Source organism: Opisthocomus hoazin, chromosome 6 (assembly GCF_030867145.1).
Source record: "Opisthocomus hoazin isolate bOpiHoa1 chromosome 6, bOpiHoa1.hap1, whole genome shotgun sequence".
NCBI lineage: Eukaryota > Metazoa > Chordata > Aves > Opisthocomiformes > Opisthocomidae > Opisthocomus > Opisthocomus hoazin.
Genome location: NC_134419.1, coordinates 24,248,201 through 24,272,875, shown reverse-complemented (window position 1 = coordinate 24,272,875; position 24,675 = coordinate 24,248,201).

Here is a 24,675-nt window from a genome sequence, read left to right as displayed (position 1 = left end):
CAGTGGATTAATTAATTATTTGCTAGTACCCACCCTTTTCATATGTTTTAACCAGTAACAAGATATTCTGAAGGGGTCCATCTGAATGTTTTCATTATAACAAACATGTTGTGCTATAAAAATAGGCCTTTATTCTGGCAAAGAATAAGGCTATAAACAATATCTTCAGCTATTTTTGTGAACAATACAACATTAAGTAAAACTTAAAACCTAGTGACAAGGAACAGTAGTGTGCATACACAAAGGTCATGAAAATCTAAAATAAATTCACATTCAGTTAGTTATATTAGTCTTTGACCATTAAAACATTAACACGATGATAATCAATCATAAATCAATTACTATGTAATTGCTGAGTCAATAGGAGTGCAGTTAAATATTGATAAGTGTCTAAAAGCTCTATCAGGGCATACTGACAACTTGAGAAGTGAATGCAAGCCTGTGCAAAAGGAAAGCCTGGCTTGCATTGCTTTGATGGAAAGCAGCACAAGACTGAGTTTACGTTCTTATTACTAGTTAGAGTAGTACTAGTTAGAGATGTGACGATCAATGCAGGCTGCCTCTGCCCTGTCAGCACGGAGCAGCAAAGATTTCTAGGTGTTATTTTCAGTCTTTTCATCTTTACAACAACATGGAGATGACCAGCTAACATCCTGTGTAGCAGAGGGCAAAGGACTTCACAATCCAAAGATTTTTCTTTTTTTTAATTATTTATAAAGTTATATGGGGAAAAAAGTGTTTATATCCAGAAGGGTCACTGCTGTTTCTGCTTAGAATTCTCTGGTAGTTGCAAAGATAGTCACAGTAACCTGAAAGAGCACTCACTGGAGTGACTATGCTTATAAAATTATGAAGTAAGAGTCCTTTTATTTTGATGGATATGAGCAAAATATCTCCAAGGATTTACACTGTCTTCATAACTACACAAAGTCAAGACATGTTTTAGTTATATCCAGCTTGGTTTCGTGATGCTGCTTATCAAAGGAGTCACCGGTTTAGTTCCATGAAAGTGGAACAGTGACCCTGTCCTATTCTTCAACTTATGAAAACTCTCTTTGTTGCTATGGTACTGAGCTATTTGTGTTCCTGTTTGCTTAATGAAGTCATTATTTTGAAGCAAATACCCTTTACTATTCCTTTTGCACCTATGAGTGGATGAATAATTGGTGTCTGGGTACTAACTTTCTTTGAATGAAACATGCCCAATTTTATCTGTAGCCAGCAGCAAAATATACAGGAAAAAAGAACACAACTATTTGTTGTTGGATTTGAGTCAGATAGGATGTAGTATTATAGTAAGCTCCAGGTAGCACTGCCTGTTAAGGTTATGTCAGGGGTGTTATTCTAACTTTTTGTTTCTTTCATGCAGACAAGTTTTTGAAACAGTTTCTTCTCTAGTGATACTTTTCTACTTTGTGTCAGGCCAGGGGCAAATGGTTTTTGGGAAGTTTCAGCTAAAACTGTTTAGCCATTTCACCAAAAATTAAGTTTCACCTTCCTTTGGAATATCTAGTGCTTTAAGTTACCTGTTGCTCTTAAGTAATGGGATTAGCAAAGCAAAATAGCTCCAGGCGAGATCTATATAGTGGTAGAGAAAAGGCATCTGTGAAAGGATTTAATTTGTGGGGTGCTGGGGAAACACAAGGTTTGGTGGAGGCCTCTGTAGCATTAGGAGGTTTTGAGACAAACCTGTGGTTTCTCATTACAGTTGCTTCAAGTTCTTCAGTAATTAAATTTTGCATAGATTAACAGTTCAGGACCAATTTGAATCTGCCTCAGTAAATAGCAGTACTGTTTGCAAGTGGACATCAGTATTTTCTCTGTGGGAGAAAATTGTATGAGGGAGGCAGCTAGAAATTTGTAGCAGAAGTTTGTCACTAGCATAGTATGTATATCCCTTGATCATTATACTTTGTGTTATATGGAAATTAGTAAGTCAGAACTGATCACATTGTTTACACGTTAAATGAGCTACTGTAAAAGTTCTCTGTTGGACTTTTTCCTTAATGGCATCAGAAGTTTAGTGCATGTCTGAGAAGCTCCTGGAGGAGCAATTTGAGTAAAGGAGGACGAAAAATACAGATATTCAGTTTAGGAATCCTCTTAACCCCCTTAATAAATATTAAGGCACGGTTTTGTTCTTGCAGCAACTGCTGAATGCACCTTTCTGGCTACCCCTCATGGCTGATACTGTGCTTGCCCTATCGTGAATGGCAGTCAGATACGAAATGTATGAGGACCGTATTCCTCCACCTCCTGAAGCCAGTAACAGACGATGCCTTCAAGGGGTTCAGTTGTGGGCACAGAACACGAGAACCTGGGAAGCCACTGTGCAGAGCTCAGTTCAGGAGTTTCTGACAAGAAATCTCCTGCAGCTCTGCAAATATACTTTTTCTTTCGCTGGTGCAAATTTTAAACCCTGCTGCTGGAAAAGTGCTCTAAAGTCCTGACAAGCCCTGTGGATCTTTCCAGCTGAGGAGCAGCCTTCCTAAAGCCCAGTCCCTCCAGCTCTCACCAGGTGATCAGGACTCCTCAAGACTAACCACATCGTTTGGGGTCCAATTTTCCTTTTGTCTCAGGAGCCTTCAACATTCCTATTTGTCACAGGAGCACACAACTGCTCATGGCTTTGGCTGGTATTGCGTATTTCAGCAAATAAAAGATGAATGGCCCTGAGTGACAGTGGCCCTTCAGCTCTCTGAAGCTTAGATGACCTTTGACAAGATGTGCAAGGAAGAAAAAAACAATTTAACTGACAATAGGCTGGTGCAGAAAATAATCCAAGTCTGTTGCTCACTGATTAGCAAAATATGTCTTGATTTGTAACTTTTTTTTATCTTCACAGAATCACAGAATGTTCGGGGTTGGAAGGGACCTCTGTGGGTCATCTAGTCCAAACCCCATCTTGTTGAATTTGCTCCTAATAGGGAAAAAAGGAACGCTTTTACAGTTCAGTTTTATTTCCACCACTTCTTTCTTCTGGAAGCTTCAACAATGAGAAAATCCAGTTTTGCCTGGGTGGTCGATAATTCTGGGAAGGGAACAACTGACATCCTTAGTAAGAGAGAGAACTAACTGATAAACAGTCTGAGTCCAAGACACAGCACACCCTTGTGAAGATATGAGATTTTCTTTGGTAACTATTAAATTTATATGGCCACTCAATTGCAACACAAACCGCACAGTGGCTACCCATAATTCAAGGATACAAACTGTATCGATGCAGACAGTATGCTACAACTCTGACAAGCATAGCAAGCGAACTTTCATGATCATGGACTACCACTTTGTTTTATTTGTGCAGAGTGGGGAAAGACACACATTTGTACAACTAAGACTACAGTATCTTATTTAGATTCAGAATATGAACAGAAATATATTCTATCTGAAATAGGCCTTCTATCTTCAGTCATTGCCATCAATGAGAAAGTCTGCCTAATGGGGAAGAATGTTACTCTTTCTAACATGCAGAAATTTTTAAAAATGTCAAAGGCTTTTTATAACTGTATTTAAAAACTTAACCTGTATCACACTACAGACTATTTTTAGCAACTGCGTTTGGACATCAGCATGTTACACAATAGTTTATTTTGCTTTAAGAACCATTTAAAAAACCCAATGAAACAATAAATTACGGATTAATGTCTCTGCTAATTAGATCCCCATTTTAATTAAAAAAAGGCCTTTAATAGGAATTCAGTAGTCCCCAATTTTTCCCCTTTTCCATCTATAATAATAAAATACACGCTTCTAAAAGAGTAAAATCTACACGTGCTGTCCTTATTCAGGTAGTGTCGTAAGTAGTAGTTAAGACAGATTTTATCTTTCAAATCACGTTGAATTCAGCCTCCCAAAGAGATACAAGTTACATTTACAGATTAGTAGAAAGGTCTAAGTTGGCTTACAGTAGATCACAAACCCTAAAGTCTAAGGGTGAAATGTGGGGCAGGGAGGTCCCCAGAGGGTTGGGCCCTATGGTGGCACACTGGATACAGAGGGATGAAATGTCTGTACTCAGTCAGGTCTCTCCCACATCTGCATTTTCCCAGCTGGCTTCCTCCATTTGGAGTCAGAGTGCAAGCCCACACTGAATCAGTGTGAAGACTCCAGCTGACATGAGGTTCCTAAAATCAGGTGTCAAGGTTAACCACCATAACATATTGTTTCTTTTAAAGACCATGGAAAGATCATGAAATGTCTGACCCCTACCTCTTCAAAATGAGGCACTAGAATTACTGAAATGCACACTGATGCTGCTGCTTTATATGTTTCTAAACAGAGAGAAGTAAAGATACATCACACATTTTAGTAACTCCAAAGAACAAACTACAGACTGATGATACTGAAGCACCCACAAAAAAAATATGACATGAAAACAACATCCACTCCTACACCTCTGAAAATCATTTTGACACAGAATTTTCAGTTTTGGTCTCAAAAAAAAAAGTGTGGAATATCCCTCAGCCGTTTCTATTTCCCAGTGTACGCTTTGACTTGGAAGGCTATGGATGAGCACCTCAAAGTTGGCTGATACTCAAAAATCTCTGAGTACGTTCATTTTTTATAGAAAATATGTAAGACGTATCTATTCTCATTTGGAAAAATAAAAAAACCCCTACAGTTCAGAGTTTCTGGTGTTATTTAAATGGCAAACTGATTAACTCTGAGGAGAACACTGGTTATTTCAGCCAGCACACTTAATGTTTATTTAAAAGAAAAAAAATGATGGCCAAAAAAAGAGACGTGAAACTTTGGAGTTTGAAAATATCTAACCACTGAACAGATCACCTTCAAATCTGGCTTTGTCTCTTACTCTTCATAAACATAAGCTTCCCATACTCATCAAGGGGAAATCATGCTTGACCAATCTGATAGCTTTCTACAATGGCATGACTGGCTGGGTAGATGAGGGGAGAGCAGTGGATGTTGTCTACCTAGACTTCATCAAGGCTTTCGACACAGTCTCCCATAATATTCTCCTAGGGAAGCTCAGGAAGTGTGGGCTGGATGAGCGGTCGGTGAGGTGGATTGAGAACTGGCTGAATGGCAGAACTCAGAGGGTTGTCATCAGCGGCGCTGAGTCTAGTTGGAGGCCAGTAACTAGTGGTGTCCCCCAGGGGTCAGTACTGGGTCCAGTCTTGTTCAACTTCTTCATCAATGACCTGGATGAAGAGTTAGAATGTACCCTCAGCAAGTTTGCTGATGACACCAAACTGGGAGGTGTGGTAGATACACTAGCAGGCTGTGCTGCCATTCAGCGTGACCTGGACAGGCTGGAAAGTTGGGCAGAGAGGAACCTGATGAGGTTCAACAAGGGCAAGTGCAGGGTCCTGCACCTGGGGAGGAACAACCCCATGCACCAGTACAGGCTTGGGGCGGACCTGCTGGAGAGCAGCTCTGTGGAGAGGGACCTGGGTGTCCTAGTGGATGACAAGTTAGCCTTGAGCCAGCAGTTTGCCCTGGCTGCCAAGAAGGCCAAAGGGATCCTGGGGTGCATTAGGAAGAGTGTGGCCAGTAGGTCGAGGGAGGTTCTCCTTCCCCTCTACTCTGTCCTGGTGAGGCCCCATCTGGAGTACTGTGTCCAGTTCTGGGCTCCCCAGTTCAAGAAAGATGAGGAGCTACTGGGAGAGAGTCCAGCGGAGGACTACGAGGATGATGAGGGGACTGGAACATCTCTCCTACAAGGAGAGGCTGAGGGAGCTGGGCTTGTTCAGCCTGAAGAAGAGAAGGCTGAGAGGGGACCTTATAAATGCTTATAAATATCTCGAGGGTAGGTGTCAGGAGGATGGGGCCAAGCTCTTTTCAGCAGTGCCAAGTGACTGGACAAGGGGCAATGGGCACAAACTGAGGCACAGGAAGTTCCGTCTGAACATGAGGAAGAACTTCTTCCCTCTGAGGGTGACGAAGCACTGGAACAGGCTGCCCAGGGAGGTTGTGGAGTCTCCTTCTCTGGAGATATTCAAGACCCGCCTGGACAAGGTCCTCTGTGGCCTGGTGTAGGTGACCCTGCTTTGGCGGGAGGTTTGGACTAGGTGACCCACAGAGGTCCCTTCCAAGCCCTAACATTCTGTAACATTCTGTGATATTGAACAAGTAGTCTTTAAAATGTAAGTTTTTATAGGTCCTTACTATTAAAATATACCATATGTAATGTGGGATATGCAGCTTAGCCACATTACTCTTAGAACAGCCCAGCCTTCTAAAATATTCTGATTTCTGAGTGCCTGATATTACAGTGTTCATGCTGCATTAATGTATAATTTTGAAGGTCAGACTGTTTGTATTTTTTATTAAATTTCTAGAAGTGGGTCTGTACTCCTTTAGAAGCATGAAGAAATATTCTATATATACCCTGATACTTCTGCTGGGCCTTTGCTTTTCAAAGACTGACTGCAAAACCAAAAAAGACATGATGCTTTTCTTTACAAGCATGACAGGGAATCTGTTCAATATTTATGACCTTCAGATGTAATTCAGCTCATGTTTTGCATTTTATTCAGCTAAAGTCACACCAGAGGTCAGCTAAAAAGACTATCACCAATGCAAGATAAATGAGCAGCTATCAGCACATGGGAAAGACTGTAAGTATCACCGCTGTCTAAGTGGACAAGGTAGAAGATTTGCTTTTATGGTAGAAGACAGTCTTTTGAAGATTACTAATATGGAGTGAATTAGTTTGTGCTATGCACAGAATATTTACTTTAGTAAGAAAGAGAAAGAGGATGAGCTTCAGCTGTATGATTTTTAAGGACAATTACAGATGGGAGCTTTAATGTTGCATTCAAGAATACAGCTTGGACCACTTGTCAGACAAGTATGTTTTTTTTCACTAATGTCCCTCTTTCACTAGGCCTCAGCATCCATACCTTCAAAAAGTGTTCAATACATATTATGTTTCTGACAAAAACACAAAGTCTGATGTTGTCCCAGCTCCTCAGGTGTAGGATAGGAAGCACGACATAGTGGAGTGTGCACTTCACGGTCTGGGTCAGCAGCACATTGGTGATGGAGACCTGTGGAAATGCCACATTTTTGCTGGCATAGTACTAAGTCCACTTAGGAGATCCACCCTCCATAGGAACAATCTTTCTTTAATGAACCACACTGGTCTGAATCCCTAGCAGGTAAAATCACAGAAATGCCCACATCCAAAGCCATCCAAGATTTATAAAGGTGACTTCTGGTTGTTTTCTTTAATAGCATACAGATTTTGCAGAAAGAAGCAAGAAAGGTTCTACCGCTAATCAAGTAGCCATTTATTTTAAGAAGTCTTCAAAATAGAAGCTTTTTGCCTACTTTTTTTGTTTGAAATTGCCTTTTTTACCTGCATGGAAGTAAATATGTACAAGTTTTGGAATCATCGGGTCAGCTTGCCAGGGGTAGCAAAGCCGCCTAACACTATTCCAGCAGCAAACAGGCACTGCAAAGTGGTTGGACACTTTAAAGTTCCCCTGCACAAGCGCATCATCAGGCCCATGCTTTTCATCACATGAATGTCCACACAAATAAGGACTGTTACAAAAAAAAGTTGGAAATACTTAGCACTCCAAAAGGAGGCAGGAGATGCTGATCTCCTCAGGTTCTGCTCAGCAAGTTTAATAACATGATCTTTCTATTTTTAATTAAAGGGTATTTTTTCCAACAGAGTTAGGAGATAAATTACTGTATGTATTAATTATACAGCATGCTGGGGCTTCACGAGAAATACAGACTTGAAACTGGTGCTGGGTTTGAGTGGATGCTACTGTCTTCTCTGCCACATATACATTATCTAATAGCACACTCCTAAGGATTTCAGATCCATTCCTAGGTCTTCTTTTCAAATCACAGGTCAAGCGAGTGGAATGATTTTAGTTTTTTAGCTGGCCATAGGGAAATAAATGCAGTCCCTTTCCAGCAGGAAATATTTGTCATAAGCTTTTGCTAACAGTGAGTAACTCCAGTATACATGTGCAACTTTATACAGGTAAAAGGAGGAGTGGACAGGAGGTTCAAAAATGCAACACTATACTAGAAAAGATTGTAAACATTTCAGGAAAATCCTGTCTTGGAAAATTTCTTTGTTAGTTGAAAATTAAAATTCAGATTATCTCTTCATCACCACTCTAGTAATTTTTTTAAACAAGACAAATCTGCTACAGGTCTCAGCACAAAACAAAGTATCTGTCATCTTTTTATTCGTGACACATTTCTCACAAGGCATATTCAATCATTTACTTCAAGCCCTAATCATTTAAGGCTATAAAATTGATTCAAAATAGAGGTCAGTGTACAGGTGTATTCTGACTTCAGCTATCAAATGCTAATGCATTCAACTGTACAGAGTTTTTCATGCTAGATTTTGACTTGATTTTGAGCAAAGGCTAACCACAGCATTCCTGACTAAGCTAATGCTAGGTATCCACAGGCAAATCACAGTGACAACATGTAGTCGAGGTTTAAACTGAGAAGCTTAAAGAAAAATTCATTTCAGGAGGTGTTTTAATACCTGCATAAATAGCAGTTGCTGTTTAAAATCTGGCATAGTACTATCAGCTTTGTATACTGTAGAGCGCTGAACAAAAAAAGATTTCTAAAGGTACCTTGTGGTTATTTTCTGTAATAGCATGCTAATTATGCAGAAAGCATACTGAAAATTGGTACACTGAATGTCTTGGCGTACTCTATATTTTTCTCTCTGAAAAGCATTGTATTTATTTCAATGAGCTGTTTTCAGTACTGTTGGCAAAGAAATTTTCCAATAATGATCCCAACAAGCCCTTCCCCTAGGTACCCACTACGGAGATTAAGCTTTTCACTGAGGCAAGATTCATTCCCATAGCTACAGGAGCCTGTACACCCTGCCATGTCACAGAGATGGTGACAGAATCCTGAATTTGGCCTCAGGTCTGGATCTCAAGAGGCAACGTACGACGTTCCTGTCTGAAACCTCCTCTGCTGGGAATTGACTGCTCTTGCTTCACCCCTGTTTTTCCCTTTAGAGATGAACAAATGCCACCCTGCAATGCTACCCTGGGAACTTCCAAGCTGTATATGCAGATACATTAATCAGGCCATAAGTCAGCTGCACTATTTTAGTAGTGACGCTGCCGTTGTGAAGATCTGAAGCCATAATGGAGACAAGGCATGATAGAGAAGATACCGTCTAATAAGATAATAACTGATACTGCGACAAACAAGAAGCCAAGCTTTTATGCACCCAAGCTTTGTGTTTTAAATATACTGACACAAACATCACACCCCCCAAAGAATCCTCCTCCTCCCCCCTCTAGATCAAATGTTATTAGGAGAGCCTACTCCCTCCTGCAAGCTTCACCCACAGTACCTCAGACATGGCCAAGATCCCCGAACCAGGGAGCCAGAGTGAAATCTGAGTGAATGGATTATGAACCCACAAAACCAGTTGACAGCTCTTCTTGTATTCTGGGAGTCAGCGGTGGGCTGAACACAAGCTGTGGTGCTGTTGCTTTGGGTATTACCGCTTGCCAGCATGAGAAAAGAAATTCTAAAAATACACCTAGCTTTCTTATCATGCTGATCACCGTATGGCATCTTGGTGTACAATGTACAGTACAATGATAACAAAAAGGCAATGCACCTTTTTGGACCTTTTTCTTGAGATGACAGCTGAACGCATCTACTTTATATTAGCTTTGTTAGTTTACTTTTGATAAGTTTGGGACGGTATCAACATACATCTCATCTATGACCTCCCACTATTAAACTAGATTTCTTGCAAATTAGGCTAGGCTTATCCTATCTGGTATCATGCTACTGGTTTCACGCAATTTAGTAAGTTGCTTGATACTTACTATGCTGTTAATTAGTACTTTGCTCGGATATCTTTTTTTGATATGCAAGCCATATGATGAACATTATATGCTACAGAACAATAGTTTCTTCATTTTAAGTATAGATGTTAGACCTGCTTTTCTCTACTTTGTCTCTTTTGTGCCTCAAGACTGCCTCAGCTAGTTTCTCAAGAGCTCTGCAGCAAGTTTGCTTTTCTTTGTTGATCTTAATACCTCTGGTTTCCCTAAAATTATCCTGCAATCTATTCTTTCCTCACCTTTGGAATATCCTCTTAATCCTTTTTTTGTTAGTTTTAAAACTATTAAACATCTAATCACATTAAGGGATTCTGTAAATCAGCAGCAAAAGAACATTAAACATTCAATATTTTCCACATCACCCATTTTTTGCTGCCCCTTAACTAACAGACATATATTTCCCCAAGACTTTGCCTACTTCTAGTGAAATTATTCTCTTTGATTCATAGGCAGTATATTATAGCTGAGAACATTTAGACAAACCAGCCCAGGAAGAGCTGTACTTTCATCTTTGAAACTTTACTTGATTTACAAGCATTAGTGAAGATTACCTAACACTTCTTTTTTACATTAAGAGCAGACTAAAGAACATAGACTTAAATGTAAAATGTAAAAGTCCAAATGCCCAAAACTAAAATACCAGAACCAAGAACTACTCTCAAATCTTTTAACTGAGTGCTCATTTCCATTAAGTTGTGTGCAGTTGTGTATTTTACTGTAATTCACCCCATACTGGTGTAGTTTGTGGCTTTTCCCTGGGGATATCATTTTGCTGTAGCCACATTTTGTATAGTTGTAAACATGTTTTCAGTATAGTAATTAATTTTCAGCTTTGTATTGCTTTTCCCCTCTTCTTTAATCAATGACCCATGGTATTTTTACACAAAGAAAATTTTGTGTATGACACTGACATAAGAACTTTTTATCAAACCAGGCAGTAGTAGCCAGAACAAGAACAGTTTACAGTAATGATGAAGGCCTTGAAAACAACAGTAGAGCCAAATTGTTTGCATTTGCTTTTACCTGCTTGCAGTTACATTCTTTAGTGTGGTAATTATGTATAAGTATGCCAATGTACTGCCTTTGTAAAAGAAAAGAGCTCAAAAACACAAGAGATTTTTTTTAAGTTGGTATGCTTGGTTTTCATTTTTCATCATGCACTCATTCTTGAACAGTAATTTCTACCTGGATATACTGCCTTCCATAAAGAACAGTAATGGCATCATTAATTACTCCTGATTTTCAACTGAACTAGAAACCATGCGTATCATTTCTAGTAAGCAGGAACAGGAGGTAAAAAAGGGAGATGTTTTTGAAAGATATGCTTACACCTGGTTTATGTATTTATGTGAGACAGTACTGGCCTGGAGAGAGGGAGAAAACAAAACCTAACTAATCTACATGTAAAGCATAGATGTGTTGGAGTTCTTCTTGTAAATAGAGATATGTACACACTCAAAGAACTTTATATGTCTGCAATTAGCTATCATTGCTTTTATGTTCAGTAGTACCCCTTCATTAGGGATTATCCTAGGATAAATGAAAAGAGAATTTGGTTCCAGATTGCTAAAATGCATAGAATAGAAAAGAAATAATTGCCAGCAGTGCTTACTGCTATTTAAACAGTAACCTAAATAGGACAGAAAACAACAGGGGTTACAGTGCTATGTGAGACTGGCCAACTGCTTTGTAATCAATATTTAGGTAAGACAGAAAAATTCCCTTTGTCTCTCTGTTCATTTTGATCTCACTGGACTGGTTTTATAACACTACCATGCTAATGTGAAAAGAGACATCATCTGGTCCATGTATGCAGAGTACACTTGTCAGTGTTTTTGATTACAGAAGTAAAGCTGCTTTCAAGTCACATTCAGAAATGTTGAAAATGTGTGTCTTTTGATAGTCTGTCAGTAGTGTATAGATACCAGTATGGCCACAGCACATCATAAAATCTTATTTCCTGCAGATTTGCCTGCCACAGAACATTTAGTTGCTGTCAAAAAAAGTAAAAAAACATGCTGATAGCCCTGGATTTCCTCTACATGCACTGAAATTTCTGAAACCATGCCTACAGCTACTATTTTTTCCTTCTTGCAATATCTGAGGTGTGGGCAAAATTTATTTTTAGAAATGGATTATTTTCATATTGGTATCTAGGGAACACCAGTTTCTGGAGACATAATTTAATTTGGTCCTCCTCTGTGAGTCTTAGGCACAAGCCTGCAGCGTGTCTCCTCTTTACTAGGAAGTGCCTTCACGGGAGTGACACTTCTGTTGTTGATTAGATCTACACATCGTTTCACTCCAGTCCATTTCAGCAGAGATTAATACAGAGCAGGCCCACCATCAGCCCAGTTGTTTCATGGTTGCCAAATGTGTAGGGGCTAAAAACGTCTCTCTGGTGAACTAATTTCAATAGGAAAAAAGCAGTTCTTGAAGCCCGCTGAAGCTTCAGTGAAGTTGTCCTGTATCACCTAGTGAGCTAAAGATTTTTATGGTAAATTTGTTAATAACAGAATCCCTCATACAGTTGGACACTCCCTTCTACTGTAACATAAAGAACTCCAAGTATGATCCCATATCACTGTGGACAGGCACAAGCCTGTAGATTATACCGCTTTTACTCAGACCATGCCCCAGTGTAAATATGACAAACCCACCAGAAGTCATACTGAAGTTCAAGGAAGCTGCCCAGCTCACATCCATTCAGCAGTTGACTCCGCTCTTCCCAGCAAGTGCTGCTGCCCCAGAGTTGAAGATCAAATAAGTCATATTTTATCCCCATCACTGGGAAGCAAAATTCAGGTCCATGGCAGAGCACGACTCCTGTGCCAGGAAGATGCTCAGCTAGTCCTTTTCTGTTTGGGAGCAGGCTGCTGGGGGACTTTCCTGGCAATGATGGAGCCCCCGTTCCCCAAGCCAGCCTCAGAAAAGTTCCTGGGTGCAGGATGAGCCCTTCACTTGCCCCAGCAGCCCATGGGCCGTTGCGTGGCTGGCAGGGCTGTGGCCGGCAGAGCCCAACCTTGGCAGCCACCCACACAGTGCCCGTACGCAGCCCAAGCCTGGCACTAACTCCAGCCCCAGCGCCCGGGTGGGCAGAGTCGCTCTCTCCTAACTCCAGGAGCTACTGTGTGCTAGACCAAATTTTTCCAAAAGTTCACCAGTGCCACTGTACATATTAAAGCATAAACCAGATACACCTGCTGAGCACAACTACCGCTAGAGATGACATGACAGCTCTGGCATAGCAACAATACCTGTGGGTATTTTTTGGGTCTGTCAGGGATTTCTTGAACAACTCTTGCCATATCATAATCCTCTCGTTGCTAGAGTTTTAACGATAACAGGTTTATTCCCCTGTTTGGGTAGCATAAAATACTTGGGGAAGGAACATCTCACATGACTGGTCTCTAACTAAATTCTCCTTATGTCCAACAATACACAGTAAATAAGGCCTGAGAGGTAAAAGTTTTCCATCCCTAGATGTTTTCATGTTGAAAGAGGAAATCCCCAATTCCAAAAAGCCTGAACAGACAAAAATCTCAAAAATGCTTCCTAACTGAATGTTAAATTTTCAACTTATATGTCTTAGTACATTTCATATAGGAAACATCAGAATTGTGTATTTTTATGATTTAGAAATAATTTCTTAAAATGCCCAGCGACAGAACAAGGGGCAACAGGCACAAACTGAAGCATAGGAAGTTCCATCTGAACATGAGGAAGAACTTCTTCCCTCTGAGGGTGACGGAGCACTGGAACAGGCTGCCCAGGGAGGTGGTGGAGTCTCCTTCTCTGGAGATATTCAAGACCCGCCTGGACGCGGTCGTCTGCAGCCTGGTGTAGGTGACCCTGCTTCGGCACAGGGGTTGGACTAGATGACCCACAGAGGTCTCTTCCAACCCCTAATATTCTGTAACATTCTGTGAAATAGTCTTCTAAGTGGACTGTTTTCTGAAGAAAATTGATCCATTTTAGTGAAATTATAGCTTCTAGCAATTTTTTTCTGAAAAATTCCCAAGCATTTCTAATCAAGTAATAGAGTTCAGGAAGGGATAACACTACTTGTGTGCCTTTGCTTTCTCCCAAGTCCACGAATGCTCCCAAGATTAGAAATAGAACAAAAAGCCAATTTATAACATTCGGAAAAGGAAGCACAACGGAAACCAGTGCATTCTTATGAGTGCACATGCAACCGTCCTGCACATTGTATCTGACCACACAGCATTACAGATTGTTATGAGCAACTGTATTTAAATAAAATCAACCAGCTAATAATTTTGAAATGAAAAATCAAGAGTCTTTGAAATACAAACTGCTGCAAAAGACATCCATTGGAAGAGTTTTCACTAACAGGAGTTAAAATATTAGTATCTCAGTCCTGTTAGGGCTTGGAAGGACTCTCTTCCACTTCAAAGCCTGGTGCGCTTCGCCCGAGCAACCTCAAATACTGGCTGATGAGGGCAGCTGAGGGCTGGATTCAGGCTCATTTTGGCAAAAATACAAAATCAAGTTCTTTCAGATTTTCCACTAGTGCCACTTGCCCTTGGGCACATTTCCCTGCAAAAGCTACGAAGGGCTTTCCAAGGACTTGTCACTGGCTGCAGGCTTTGAATTGGAGCAGAACTTGGGCCGTAACAACCCTTTTTGGACTACCTTTCCAGTAAAAAAGCTAAGCTTTGTGCTCAGAACTATGTTGGCAAAAACATGGCAGTGTTTTGAGCCTTATTTGTTGCATTATATTATGTGCATCAGCTCTGGATGTCTTCTGTCAATACTGCACAATATTTATATTTGGTTTGGTGCTCTCCTCATTATGAACGTACAATAGCATGTACCTAGTCCCTGCTAGCAAGGCTGGTTTAAACTCAGACCTCAGAAAATCCCATTTGAGCTGAAACAAATCTGTGTATCTGGGCGTTTGCAGCTAGTCATAATATTTCTATTTTTATTGTCACTGTGTTTTTTTACAAATTCCTAAGTACATGCAGAATAAATACATCCAATTCTCTGTAGAATTTTTCAGTACAATAGACATTTATGACAAGTAAATTGCCAAGAAAACATTTACAATGAATATAATTTTCATGTTAAATCAGACCTTTTAAATAGAAGTAATTTTTTTTTTTAGAGTTTCACAATTTTTTCAGTAAAAGCTTGAGAAACGAATGTTTCCCTTCTGAGAAATAAAGCAATAACATAATTGCAGGGCTGCTATGAACCATTTGGCAAAAGCTGCTCACCATGTTTGAGATTATCCCTATGGTAGGTTTTACTTTTTCTTATAAAACTTAAAGCAGCCATTAGATGAATAATAAAGAATTAGCCTGGAGAAATACCCATATTTGGCCATGAAGCCAAAAGAATATTAGTATGCTCTTATTTTACTTTCAGGACCTAATGGAAATGCAGATTAACTGAAAAAGAAAATGACTGGATAGTGTTCTGTATGAATATAAAAGGAGTCTTAACTTGGATATCAACTAAAAATGCACAACTCTTGTAGGGAATCAATCTACAACTGTTTTTAAAAAAATGTGTCATCTTCCTGTTTTTCTAGCTAGCAAGTTATAAGTCCAAAGAGAAGAAAAATTCAAAGAAAGGATTGGCAGAGTCATCTAGCTACAGTAGTACTTTTGAAATATTTCCCCTTGAGTTTTCATTTGGTGCAAGACCAGACTGTTAGAACTCTGGATGACCACAGGCCACAGCAAGAAGGCAGAAGTACAGTCTGAATTGTACAAGAATGGGAATTGCACTTCATGAACCAGGAAATTAAAAATAAACAAACAGCTATTAGCACTGGAAAGCATAGATTTCACACTTTCCTGCAGCATATAACATGTGTTGCTAGCTCCAGGAATTCCTGAAATTATACTATATACACTAACTGCTTGCTCTTTCCAGGCCAAAGCAGGGCAGCAAAATTGATTCGGCAGACAAGCCAGAAATGCCGTCAGCACCAAGCCAGCTTTTCAGTCATTCGGATGTAATATGGTCAACACTAATATTAAAATCTGTAGCAAATAAAGAAACAAATGCTTAAGATGCCTATTCTACAGAGTTCAAATGTTTCACTGACACACCTGAAGGCTGGAAGTAGAACTACAGAGATCATGCGTATTTATGAACAACTGCTTTTTATTACGAAAACTAAATCTCACCATGTCTTTAATCTCAACTGTCAAATCCAGTGTCATTTCATCATTGAACACACTTTGGTATGTAGCCTTTTCATAAAATATTGAAATTTCTGAAATATTAATCAATATACTGTCAAGCCAGTTAGGACAAAAAGGGTAGCTCTAAATCAGTCTTTAGTGTAATAAACTCATAACTGAATTTGGTTTTCTATCCCAAAGAACAGCTCTGATATCATGAAGATTGAATATTGACTCTGATGTGCATTGTGGCTTACCGGGAACAATGTGACTTTTCAAAGCGTTTGAGCTGCAAGCGGTTCAAAGAAACAGTTTACTGTATTCAGAGTTGTGTGTTACTGAAGGGTCCTTTATGGAATCACTGCAAAGACTTCTCTCTCCCTCCCCATGCTCAACAGCCTGACCACAAATTTAACAAAAACTACAGTAAATACCATTTCTGACATGCCAATGCAAGGATCTTTGTTTTGGCGGTTTCGGACTGTAATTTGTCCAGCGCTGTAGGATTTCTTTGAATTACTTCGTGCACATTTGAACCAATATATTTTAATCTCAGGATTTCACACAGCAATTACGTAGACTCTGTGGCTGTTGTCACCTCTCCACCAATTTTATTAATCCATGAAGTTATATTAACCACATCTTGGGTTTCAGTCTAAGCTTGAAGACATAGCATATGAGATCAGAGCGTGTTGTAAAACAGGACATGGTTTTACATGACACCTGGTATTAATCACAGATTATAACAAGCATGGGCTATTTCAAGCTATGCTTACATTTCAGAGAGCTCTTGAAAGAAGCTTTTGTTAGACAGCAATGATTTATACTTATTCCTTTTAAAACATTGTGTGCAAAAAGCCAACAGGAGGAAATAACTAGTGGGACTTCTAGTAAAATTGTAGAATGCTAACCTTCTCTGTGATTGCATTCACAGCCCCACTAACCATTTCTAGTAGTTACACTGATGAGAAAATTATATGCTCTTGCACTGGGTAGGTAATACTAGACAAGAGCAAAGTTTCGCCTCTGCACATCTTGTCTTATGTGAAAAAGAAATTACTGTCAAATTTTGGGAAGCTGTTTAAAGTAAAAATTAAATTCTGCTGTAGAGGAGTCCTGCAATAACTATGTTTGCATGGACAAATGAGTGTATATACAGTGTACTAATACCTATGGCTCGACTCCTGTCCCTCTGCATCATCATAATAACGTGATGTTACTCTTCTGAAGATGTCGGAAAAGAATATTTTAAGGCAAGTCAGTGCAGCAAACAGTTACTGTCAGTCTAATACAGAATTAATGTGATGTAACTGTGTATATTATTCAGAAGAAAAGCCACAAAATATGAGTGTAATTCAACAAAAGGTAATTTATGCTATCTAAATCTATATGAATGCTAAGATACTCGCAATATTTAGATCCTCTTGCATTCTATGGTGTTTAAAAACATAAAGGCTTTGCTGTCACACTTATTTTATGCATCTGTATTGTTCATGTAACACAGTAATGTTTCAAGTGTGACATCATTAGCAGCCTCATCACCTGCATCTGAGAAACTGAATCAAGCTGAACCCAATCCTGCTCAAGAGGAGATGAAACAGTGAGGATACTCCCTCAAACAGCCTCACACCTTTTGGGCAGCAGAGAGCCGAGTCCAGCATTTACCCTGTGACCCACAGAACTCCTCACGCCGCTCATGTCTCATCAAGTTTGGGAAGAAAATATCCAGGTAGGGAAGGGAATTGCTGTCAAACAACCTTTCTGTGAGTGTCTTCCCACAAGTCTATATCCCTGGGGATATGTGCTGATCGTGTCCATGTTCCCAGAAGTTCCTGCACTGTTGTGTGAGTTGTTCACAGAGCTAAATTAAGCTCAAAGTACAGATGATGCATTTTCATTACTTAATGTCTTTATCATACCAATTAAGGTTACGTCATCAGCAAATATCCTACAAAGCCATTAAGGGGAAGCTTTCACTAATTTCAAAGAGAATAAGGTGTAGTTAAGAGTGAAGCTAAGTTAGTAACTTTAGCAAACCTTTTATCCAGGTTCCAAAAAAATATTAGTGTATACAAATACTCTGACAGAAATACTCGGAAATAGAAAAGAGATTACAAATCAGATATGGACAAAAACTACATTAGATTCCTTTGAAAATCAGCAAGAATCAGTTCCACACACAGTCTTCAGAAGTAGCATCAACCATCTATAAATTTGTCTGGAGATTTTCAATTGTAAATGCAGAGGTTCCTGCCTGACAGTTGACCCAGATAACTGAAATTTTCTCTGAGATATTCTACAAGGACTAAACTATCCTTATAGTCTCTCCTCATGTTAGCAAGAGACCATTGCATCACTGACAAATGTGAAAAGGCCACAGAATATGTGTTTTCAGACGTTTTGATGAACATGTTGAAAAACAGTAACAACAAACATAAAATGAATGCAAACTACCTTGTTACTTGTGTGTATGTCTTACTATATTTGATGTAGAGATAAGTCATACTATTTGCACTCATTAGGTTAAAAAACAAAACTCACCAAAAAACCCCACCCAAAACAAAAAAAACACCAAAAATCCAACAACAAAACCCAACAAAAACCCACAAAACTCAGTAGAATTTTTGTCCTGTTTAGACAGGATTTTTGTCTAATGTGTCTGGATAAGCCCTGGGGGAAAAAAGAAAGCAAAATTGTCATTTTCTGATTTTTATTCTTCCTTATGTGCTAGTGGAGGGCAAAGACCACTGTTTCCCATGACAATTGCAAAACTCTTAAGATACTAGGGATTATAGAACACAGGATCAAGAATTAAAACTTTCACCTTTTGTAAATGCAAAGCTTTTATTTTACTAACATTTACTCAAGTGATGGGTGTGGCTTATTTTGTGTTTCAAAATCTAGCTTTGTTTCACACTACAAATGAATAATAAACTCATATCTGAATTTATAAATTGCTTTTGTTTAATGATCCCATTCTACTTTCAAAATTAGGAAAGTCTTTTTTTTTATCCATGTGCATGAATTTTTCCTTTTAGATAGCTATTTTTTTTGCCTTCCTTCCCTATAATATAGATTTTAAGCCAGAAAAAGTCTAAGCAATTAAATCTTTGCAGAAGATGATAAAGTCTTTGCTGTCCATCTTCCACTTAAGAGTAAAATCGTCTTTTGACCTGTATAGCCTTTTACAATGTACTTCCCCTTATTTATTCAGTGGAAAGCTGCTACAGGAAAATTCAGGGCAGTAACCACAGTACTCTCTTCTCTCAAAAAAATGAATCTCTGGTTATTATGCTCTTCCTCGCTTGCCTGCTGTTTCCTAATCTTGCCGCCCCTGTTGTCCCAAAGGTGGGATCGTTTACCCGGTGTGCAATATGCCAACATATACACAGAGCAGAGGTATTATCTTTATTGCATATTTGCACAGATATGGTTGCTAGCTAGTAATTCCATAAAGGTAGCACACCACTTAATAGAGTCACAACGACTAGATACTCTTACAAAAACAAATAAATAACTCATTACATTCTGATTGGTTCATCGCATTATATGCTTATCCTAAAGTTATACTCCTTCCTTACTTAACTACACAAGCTTGCATGATAAGGGGGGTGCAGTCTTTTTGCTTCTAAATTGAGTCAGTGGTCGCAGTCTATCCCTGATGCCTTTACCTTTTTCCTAGTTACCCTAGATTTTTTTTAACTTCATGCTTTGTGGGCAGTCATCCAGCTTTCAGTGCCTTCTGGGCTGGATGTTCCCCTTTTATCAGTCTGTTAACTCCTCTTCAAGGGCATAGTTGCAAGGCATGCATTGTTCATACAAAGTAGTCAGGCCTAAATCAAGGAATATCACTATGACCTAAGCATTTCTGCCCTATATCACTACAACCTAAGCATTACTATGACCTAAATATTTCTGCCCGATATCATCCCTGTGCTTGGACTCACTTATAATAAACCATTTTAATTAAAGCTCTCCACCTCAGTATTATGTCAACAGGAAACATGCAAAAAGTGATGCAAGCTGGGTAAAAATGCATTCATTTCATTATATTACTGGAATTTGTGTTCTATGCGTCTGTGTTAAATCCATCTATCACATTCAACTTGTCAATCCAAATCTCTTATGCATTGAGGTTAGTCTTCTTTGTTGTGAAGAACAGAGTCTTCTGGTCCTACTTGGTATATTTATTTGTTCTCTATTCTGCACTGAAGTATTAAAAAAAAAAAAGAGGTATTCAGAGAAAATGGTTCCGAGTTCTTTAAAGTATTTGTCCTCTGTCTATTTGAAATGTGCAATTTTATAACTGTACCTCCCAGTTGGCATAACTTTGCATCTACTTCACCCCAGATTCAGGCAACAAGTTTATTTTACTTGTGCTGAACAAAATTTTGAATACCAGGTACGTGACATGACTCCATTACTTTTTAAATGGTCTGTGAATCAGATGCTTCTATACACAATAAATGGGAAGAAAAATACTTTTCTGATGTTATGCTACCATGATGATCAGAAAGATTTTTTTTTCCTTCTGTCATAAGCAAATATCTGTGGCAACTCTGTGTAAAGGTTTTTGTGTTCATATAATTAAATACCTTTGATGACCACATAAGAATCAATATACTATTTTCCAACCAAGGACAAGATGTAATTTCTAGTAGAAGATGCTTTTTTAATATTTGTGATATAGCACTTCTGCACTGCGATCATTGCCACAGTGTGTGTGAATACCAAAAGAATAATAGAAATTTGTGGGCTTGAATGACATAAGAGAAAAGCAGATGGTTTGTGACAGATTAGCAAGTATAGCAAAGACCTCTTAACCTGTTCAGAAAGAATAGTGACCATAATGTAGTTATATATAACCCACGAAAAATTGTTAGATTACAAAAAATGTTATTGGCCAGTGAGGTAGATGACATTAGCATACACAGCTGTACTCTCTGCATGAAGATGGCACCCCTTTGCAGCCCAGTTGTTAAGAGCAGATGTTCTGTTAAGCACATTTCAATTAATCGACTCTATCTTCCAGTGAGACTACGCAAGAAACTCTTTCTGGCTTAATTTTTAGTAGAAAGGAGCATACTTCTGCACTAATGAGTGCGAATCAGTGAATTAGTGCTTCTCTACCTAGGAAAGGATTCACTGCTAATAATCCATGGAGAATATCGAGATGTACTGAAGTAATGCAAGTCCATTCAAATAAATATATGCTTCCAAAAGAAAACAACTAGCGAAAGAAAAGATCTTGGGTAAGCATTTTTCCTTGACTAGGGAGAGATACAAATATTTTACTGAAGAAGAATACTTATTAAAAAGATATGCAAAAGTGTGCACAAGGCATTTGGATATTCTACAAAGATTATTAATGTGACTGAAAAAAAAGCTGATTTCTGGATTTCCTCAAAGTTTCATGAAAATTTGGAACCAGGTTGTAAACCAGATAAAAAGACAGATGAATAAATTCAAGACATACAAAGCATGATGGTACATGGATTGATAACGCACACTACCTACACTCTTTTTTATAGCTCTGGCACAGAAGAAAAGGTACACCTTAGGAAGAACATGTGTCTTTGTAGATGAAAGCGATGAAATTTAGCTTTGCACAAAACCATGAAGTCTTCTTGCAGAATCTCACTGAACTACTTTGGCCAGTGTTTTCAACAACATAGACTTAGAGGACTACAACGTAGCAAATTTACATTAAAAAAAAAATTAATCCTTTTTTCCCACCACCTCTCCATGATGGAAAAAAAGTCCACCAATTTCCTTGCTTTTTCAGCCCAAGTAGCAAAATCCGAGTTAACCCATCCATGAAGCAAAACAAATAAGAATAAAATAAATATCACTTAATTTAAGTGAAAAGTTGCAATCAGAACCAATTCTTATATCAAACACTGCATACCAAATACTCACAGCAAATGTTTGGCCACAAATAATTTAATGCCTAAAGGTAGAAAAATAGTATAATAATACCCGGGAGTGGGGATTATTTAAATTTAATAAGGGGACATAACAAAGAAATAATCTGGACACACACTAGCTGAAGTCTGGAAATCCGTGCCAAACTTGTATGCATCTGATGTTGAAACACAAAGGATAAAATACAGTTACAGTTTTACTTTGCTTACTATCGGTGCCTATCTATTTGATACAGAAATACTGAAATATCCCTAGGAGGAACTTCTTGTATCTACAGGAGATCACAGACACACACAGTGACCTTTTAACATCTCCAGACTGATTTCCACACACAAAAGCTTTGAGTAGTTTTGAACATTTGAATGTTGAGTGTCTGCGAGCCAACACTCATCTCTTTTCAGGGTACTCCTTCAATGTGAACAAGTCCTTACTGGCCCAGGTAACACATCTGAACCCAAAATTATTCTCCTTGAAGGGCTCATTACAGTGAATTGCAGGCAATGGATTTCCAAGGTTGACAAGTACCACAGTTTCAGGTAAAGTCAGTGCAAGTTCTGGGTGTTCAACATAACTCAGAAAGAGACAAAAAAAATATCCCCTGATTTCAGTCACCTTGAATGGAAGGGATTGGTAGTTCGATCACTACAGTTACCGAAGGAAACAGATTCATGACCTGCACCATCCCTGCTGGCTTCAATGTGGCATTATGAATTTTTCCCCTAGTGCATAGTTTTTGTCATATACCTAGTCTCTAGCAGTGATCAGTATAGAGCTGACAATAGTTTAAGGGCTTTAAGTAGAGGCTTAAAGGCTTCTGAAATGGTGAGTTTCAACTGAATCTGAATAGGATGTGTTTAAAAGAGTTTCACCTACAATAATCTTTTCATGGTGAAATGGTGAGAGCAAAAAAGAGATGATGAGACAAGACTGAAAGAAGCAGATGTTGAAAAGATGAACAGTCAATATTTAAGAATTCCTCCAGGATAAAGCAGCCAATGGAGGCAGCCTATAGCCGTGCCGATGACAGCTTGGATCACAGCACTGTACCATGAGAAAATCAGCTGATCTTTATTCTTTGTGACATTCTTTAAGGCCCCTCTCTGACTTTATTTCTTATTTTGAACGAATTATTGAGATCACATTCAAAAGCTTATTTCTGACAAAGCTTCCACAGGTGTTTGTGCCTGGGCATACTCAGAGGCCCCTCTGGATACCCTTCTGCATATTAGCCAACAGAGTACTTTCCAAGATCTGGCTTTGTGTTACCAGTTGTCAGCACAGATTGAATTCCTGAGGAAAAGATACTGGGAGAGAAATGTGCAGGCAGATGTTCAGAAAGCCAGAGTTTTTTCATGATCTGGTTTCTTCACATTGCCCAAACGTTGTAACGCAGACAGTCTGTTCACAACAGGCAAACAGAATATTGTCCTAATGCATGAAAACACTGTAGTCTACAAAGCTGTTAGATCCATCTCCCAGATGAGCAATGTCGTCACCTCATGCAGCAAAGCAAAATGAAAGAAGCTTCTGAAACAAAGCAAAGAAACCTTTGGTATGGTAGCCAGACACAAGTTCTGCTTTGATACTATAAAGTATATATTGTGGTGGCACCACTGTAATCTTTGCAACTCTGACTGTAATCTTTGCTTGTATATTCTGCTTGGAACAACACAGCTTCTGTTTCAAACTGAGTTGCTTTCAGCTGCAATCAAACTATATTCTCAAACTTAATATGAGTAATACTACTGCTTCAGATTTTGCAGATATTCCCCTCATCACAAGAACAAGACTAATTTTTAATTGCCATCTGCAATACTGCACTGTTTTTTCACTTCAACATCTCCAAAAGCTGAATTTGTGACAGTTAAATTAGTGCAGTATTTCTTAACCTTCACCTGATTCCCTCATGCTTATTTTGGAAATGATATCGCTCAATTCTATCACTCATTTAATATGATGGAGTCTGCTCTTAGTCCTTTGGTATGTCATTTTGCCTAGGTTGGTAGCACTAAGATTGCACGGCCAACCTAGTGGCAGAAAGAGTATTATACCATGTTACAGCATTACAGTCTAGTGAAACACATTCTGACATGCAACTCATCAAATGCTTACTTTAACAGGAGCCGGAGGTGCCCATCTGCAGTCACAGATATTTCCATGTGTTTAGGATATGCATATATCATGCATTGCAAAGAGTCCGGTGTCATTATCGCTCTACCACTTGGCATTACAAAGATTTTACATTTCCATGAATCATGACTGAGTACAATAGTTCTGGCATTGACAGAAAATGCTGCTATTGTAAGATATGCAAAATACAGCTTCCAGCAGAGTCCAACACAGCATGGTTCTCAAAAGCCTGGCCAGAAATACTCTTTCCAGTTACTCAACAGAACGTCGCTTTATTGGGCACTGTGGTTTGAGCACAACAACTGTACAAACCCAGACTTTAATAAGTTGGAAAGACAATACCGTTTGAAGATACTTCAAGAGATACATTTTCCTTTCTGTGTTGTTGGGGTAAACCCATTACCTCCACTGAGGTCACTGAGAGCATGCTGAATGATTCATGGAGTCTGAACATTCACGCATTGAGTTCTGCACAAACACCAAACAAGTAGAAAACACAGTCCGCATCTTACAAATAGATTATAGCCACAAAATAGATGCTGACAGTTGCATAAGTTTTCTCCAGTGTGTGACTACAGGCAGTCCTACAGAAATACCATCTTCATGGCTTTCAATGGTTTAGATAAATG